Genomic DNA, 6117 nt, shown 5'->3' with positions numbered 1-6117 from the left:
CGAAGATGGTGGATGTATCCCGGGGAAGCTGCCAGCTGAGCTGTGGATTTTTAAAAATTTTCAGGTTTTTGTACCGGTGGGTCCAGCCTTCCCAAACTGGCCAAAGTTAGTTAATTAATGTATGAGTCGGGGCTAGTCAGCTTCCAAGCTATAAATAATTGGTTTGTGAGTTAAGTCTGGCAACTGTGTCCAGCCGCCGGAGCCAATGTCATTAAAAGTGAGTTTTTAACTCATTTTATGGGTCAAAACTTAGAAGAGTCTGGTGAGCCGCAAGCACACAAACGGTTGAGAGCTTGCTATGCATTGTATACTTGTCTATTTGCGACACCGTAAAGTCTAGGTTTTCTATCTCTCTGAGCTCTACGTATCTATGTCTTGTACTTTTAGTTTACTTGTGTGTGCAATTAGATCTAAGTAGAAGTAATTAATGTGTTATTCTTTTGATTAAGTGTTAATTATATAGTCATTAGAGCTTGCACATGCTAGGCACACATCAAGGCCTGCTAGGAACACACTGAATGAGTTGTAGATGATTTGGTAGTGATTAGGCCAAGATTAGTACTCCTATATGGCTCGCCCGAAAGGGGTTGCCTGTTCATGCTAGATTGTATGGCTTAGATTTGTGATGTCCATAGATTGTGTGATTTCTAGGCACCAGCTGGTTAGTATTCAATTCATTGGATGTCTGTTAGTTATCAAATAGGCCGAAGTCCTAGCCCAATTTGTGTGTAGGTCTGCTAGTGCGACCTCCATCCACCTTCCGACACCTGCGTGGGCGCTTCCATGCACTAGTTGGGTTGGCTACATCCTCTGGTTGACATTTATGTTGACGGAGTTCTCGCTTGTTTGCGATGACCCGTGAAACATCGGCATCATTTCCAGGGAGTAGAGCCTAGGCTAGCAGGAGACCGGCAGCCACACATGCACTTTTTCTAGTTCTCGACCACCTCCTTTACCTTTAGTTGCATTTAGGTAGATTAGTCTAACTGAAATCTAGTTTTCTATGCCAGGTTGATTTACTTGTCTGTGACTTGTGCTTGTAGGTGTTCCAGGTCCATGTATGCATGATGTCATGTGTTTTGTGTATTCTAAATGTCGGATGTATGTATTTTTTGTGTTTTGTTTTTTAGTTAATACTTTTGTTACGTTCTTTTAGTTTGCTCCAATTTTACAGCTTTTTAGTTCGTTTTTCGTAGTTTAGGACAGCTTTAGGCACTCACATCCACCCTTACACACACAAATCCCCTGCATAATCACATTTCACTTATATTTTTGCATTTTTGGACCATTCCGTACTACTCCATTCCATCCACACTGGTCCGCCATCTCCATCCCACTTATTTGAGTTCTCGAACCACATTTAGATGTCTTAAATGGATAAGGGGATTGTCCCAAGTTGAAACAGTCCTTGTTGGCATCTTTAGATTGCCCTATCTCATGCTTGGACCAGCTCATTCCCATGCCTTGACCACTGTGACTTGCTACATATCCATTTGATAGTGACCACCTAGAAAAAAAAGGCTCATATAGCTTGTCTTTGGCCGTCCACTATCAAGGTATCATCTCATGGTGGTTAGACTCATATAGATTGCCACAAGGCCACAAAAGAAAACTACTTGGCTAGTTTTTGTTGAGAAGAAGACCTCCACGAGGTGACAGTCCCTCTAGACCGCTTTACAAGTGAGGAGAACATTTGCATTCCGCCTCTTATTGAGAACCATCCCATATACTTGTATATATGTCCGTCAACGTGAGGAAGGTGTGGAGGTATAATTGATCGCCACAATAAGTGACCGCAACTCGGCAAGAAGGGTTTGACCAGCATACAAGTACATGCTTTCTCCCAGATCGCCTTCTTGAAATTGTCACAATATGCACCGGACGCGACCGCTAGAGGGCACATACGGGTGCTACCATTTTAGCTGTGCAGGGAGGCACACAATTCATGATCGGTGATTGCGTAGGTCGGTAGGACGAGCAAACCGCGGCCAGCACACATAAACTCCACGGCTAGGTAACACATACCGCCCACGGTTGAGAAATCTAACTGAGAAAGTACATGACCGGTAGGATCACACACCGGACGCTACCAGGGAACACCTATACGGCCGAGAGAGTGACACCCAATGACGACCGGGAAAAAAACACAGTTTAAGCAACATGATTAGGACTTGTTGTGGGTGCATGGGCCATGGCCGTTGACCGCTGGCCGGCAAGGCCCTGGACGCGGTCGAGAGAGTGCCATACAGACGTTGACTGGCTGGGGAAAGACTTGCATAGAGTGCTGATATATCAGTCAATGGCCATTGATTGAAGGCCTTGACAAGCATAGCAACACGACCGGGAGATAGCCTTGACAACGTGGCCCTATGGCCAAGAAATTACATAGGTGGTACTACCCTAGACGTGGCCCTACGGTCGAGAAATAACCAGAGGAAAATTTTTAAGGATTTCGGAGTGTGATTTTGCTTTTAGTGGGACTGCTTCTTATAACTTGGTTGACCCCTTTGACCAGAGTCAGGCCCTACTTGGAAAACTTATTGTGAGGGGCCTTCTTCTAAGGGTTGAGCCCTAGAAGCTCCTGCTTTTACGATGGATACAGGAGGAAACTGGAGATCAAGTGGATCTTCACAAAGATGCAACGGATTGGCTCGAGTAGAGGCTGGGAGGACCGGTTTGCCTTGAGCATACTCCGAGCGTGGGAGTTGCTACGACCTGACCTAGTTCAAAGGCCACCTGAGTGTGTGGAGGAGAGGGCTCGGCAGCCCTTGATTTGGAACCCATTGGTGCGCTCAACTCTAGGGCATATGCTTGGCACTTGCTCCCATCTTGAGTGGGGGCCTTTGGCTGCTGGCCTAGCCCGCACTTTTGGTGACTGGCAGGAGCTTTGCAGGCTTCTTGGGCTTGCTTTGGGCTTGCTTTGAGGGAATCTGACAATGTGCACAGAGATACAGGAGGCCCTGGCAGAGGGTTGCTGGTAGAGGGCTGGCAGGCATCCTTTGAGCTAGAGGCGCCGGCTTTGATGGGAGCCTTCACCCGCTTAGAGGTCTTGATTGCAATACAAGCTTGTTCAATAGGGGCAACTGCCTCTTCTTTGAGGTCCATGAGGAGGGGAGGCTGCAAAGAGTGAGGAGTCTCCTCTGATAGAAGACTATGCTTTCTAGCAAGTCAGAGTGGTGCTGGCCACGGAGTTTCGATGGCTGATAGACCCAGATCCTAAGAGGAGTGGCGGCTTTGGGCTTTTGGAGCCCAGCCATTAGCACAGCTACAATGGGATCCAGGAGAGTGGCTCTGGCGAGATCCTTTTGTCCCCCCAGGAGCACTTGGCATATCTTTCTTCCAGTACACAGTACGCTTGGGTCGACATATTTTGACAGGGAGGAGGGGAGCCATCCCGACAGCGGCGGCGGCAGAGCATTGGAGATGCCAGGGCCTCAGCTAGGCTTTCTTGTTAGACTTTTGGTCTAGGATTTGGACGAGCCGCCAGGATTGTAGGATCTCTACTTTCCAATGGCTAGTCGGACACAGAGCGATAGCAGTGGGCATCTGGCTTATCTTTAGCGGACATTCATTAGCCTGCCCATGCTGTGGACACCACTTGGAGACTCAACGACATTGCCTCTAGGATTTTCCTCATGCACCACAGGTTTGGTTGAGGATTCTTAGATTTCTAGCCCCCCTGTCTCCAGGGGGAGCTTACACTTGGGGCGTAGTGGCATGGTCCACCTCTTCTAGGCCTGCACTAAGCTATACGAGACCGATCCTGGGAGCTAGGCCATCAGCTTGTGTATTGGTAACCCTCGGCTTTGCCTAGCTCCAACTTCAGGGCAGTCCAAGAGCTACAGCATAGAGATCCAAGATGGGAGTTGGTGAGCAACCTTACCCTCTGGTTTGTCTGGTGGGCCTATTTGCCACAGGGTTTTTAAGGGGCGTCTCCAGCCCCTTGTTGAGACCATTTGAGACTTTTGGCTAGAGCTTATTCACACTTTATGAGGGTAGTTTGAGTGCATCCATGGATCTTCCATGATGGCCGAGAGATGTCACCAGGCCTTTCACCGGATCGGGCAGACAGGGGTCTTTTACTCCACCCAACCTGGGGGGTGACTTGGCACTACTGTCCACTTGTATGGCTCTTTTCCCATCCATTCTCTAAGTTAGCTCCTCTAGAGCTGGTTGTACTCATTACTTGTGCGAGGGAGAGTCTCCCCCAGCCTCATGTATATGATCTGGATGGATGTTTTGTAGCCCTGCGGGCGGTTGTTTTTTAACTAATGAAAGGATCTTTCTGTGGGAAAAGAAAAAAAAAACTCGACTGGGACCGGAGCAGGACGGCCTTGTAAAAGTTTACCTTGGTTGAATTACCCAAGCCCAAGCCTAGGCCTAGGCCTTGGTCTTGGTCTTTTGATATATAATAAACCCATAGTTGTATAAGTAAGCTCAAGCCCAAGGGTGAAATCCTCTATGTGGGATTAAGTGGAAAATCCAAGTGGTAGCTTTTCCTCCCTTTTGGAATTCACTTTTTACCACCTTTCCACTCCGATTTTCACTGTTTTGAAGGCTTCGGGAGCCTCGGATGTCAAAACCCTAAGTTGTAAAGTGTGTCTAGATCGTCTCGATGATATGCTCATTTTGAGCTATCAGATGCCACAATCTGATTTTTGGATCACTTTGGACTTCTTGTACATATTATTGTAGGGCAATCCAAAAAGATAAAACAATTTAAAAACAAAAAGCAAAAGCAAAAATCTACAGCAAAAAGCCACTTGGGAGATCTATAAGTGTAGTAAGGGGGCATTAGAGTATGCATTGTCATTGTGCACCAGTGACATCACATTGAAAATCTTTTTCACCACGTATAGTGAGTTTGCAAGCATTCCAGAGCAGCACCAACTTCCATTCGGTGGATTTGGACAATCAAGTGATCTTCGAAACAAGTAAGAATCTGAACGCTACTATTGAATACATGTTTTTACATTCACGTTTAATTTTAAAGTCTGGTAATAAGTCAGAAAAGGAATCACAAAGTAGGGTATCGACTGAAGAAAGTGTTCATCTCTTCAGTGGACTAGAAACTGTATGTGAAACTCTAGAAAATAAGTCGAACACAACTTCAGAAATGGCATCCCAAAGCACAAACCCCTTTGCGGATGACGCTGTAGAATTCAACCCTACAGCTGAATCATCAAGGCAAGGATCCCGGAATTTTAAAATGATGCTGACATACTTGTATGTAAACGTACATGGAGCTAAAATATGCGGGGATCCTTTAGACCATTTATGTGTTAAGGTTGAGGACACCTTGATCGATTTCTAGCCTAAACCGCAAGTCAATTATCAGGGGGATCGGTACATAGGCCGAGATGGGACTATGTATTTAGCCATACTCAAGTCGGATGAGGTGGATAAACTTGGTGGGAACTTGTCTTCCAAGTAGCCCAGAGTCTACAAGGAGAAACTTGACATACACCGGGCTATGGAACCCCCATCCCCAATCAGTCATAATGCCAAATTTGTGAACACTTTGACCGTTAAACGGGCATTGACTGATAACACATATGTCGGCCTTTATTACATGGATGACCAAGATTCCCAAGTCAGGGTATTCTATCAAGCACTCTATCCAGATGGGAGCACCTTAATGGAGACCAAAGTTTTTTATGTATACATGGATAAAATGTCCATTCCAAATGTGACATTTCAAGATCGTTTTAAACAAAACTTTGAGGCTATAATTGAAACTGAGGCACAAAAGTATACCTACAATGGATTCCCAGTAGAGAATTCATTGCCCCAGAAGTTTAAATCTAAGAGTACATCCCAAGATGCCATCGCATCCAGAAAAACTTTCGGAATACCAGATGAGAGGCTGAGAGCAATGGGATCAAGTGGATTTAATGTCACTGGACTTTTGACTAGTGGAGCTGCTTATCTAGCAGCATCACTAGCCATAAAATCTCAGACGAGACCAATTGGTGGTGTGAAAATTGGCAGATAGCCACAACTAACAACCACTGGATTAGGGCATCAAACCACAGGTCGTGAAATGTGGAACCAGGTGCCAATGAACATACCAATGCACCCAAGAACTCAGAACCCACAAGGTAGTTATTAGGTCAA

General features: G+C 46.0%; 1 pseudogene; it reads left to right on the top strand.

Annotated features, from left to right (window-relative positions):
- The first annotated feature begins 2238 nt into the window (after positions 1–2238).
- LOC148039211 (uncharacterized) lies at positions 2239–4690 on the top strand (annotated as a pseudogene).
- The last annotated feature ends 1427 nt before the right edge of the window (positions 4691–6117 follow it).

Source organism: Lygodium microphyllum, chromosome 3 (assembly GCF_053477565.2).
Source record: "Lygodium microphyllum isolate KBCC chromosome 3, Lygodium_microphyllum_v1.1.10, whole genome shotgun sequence".
Lineage (NCBI taxonomy): Eukaryota > Viridiplantae > Streptophyta > Polypodiopsida > Schizaeales > Lygodiaceae > Lygodium > Lygodium microphyllum.
This window is presented reverse-complemented; position numbering and strand designations above follow the sequence as displayed.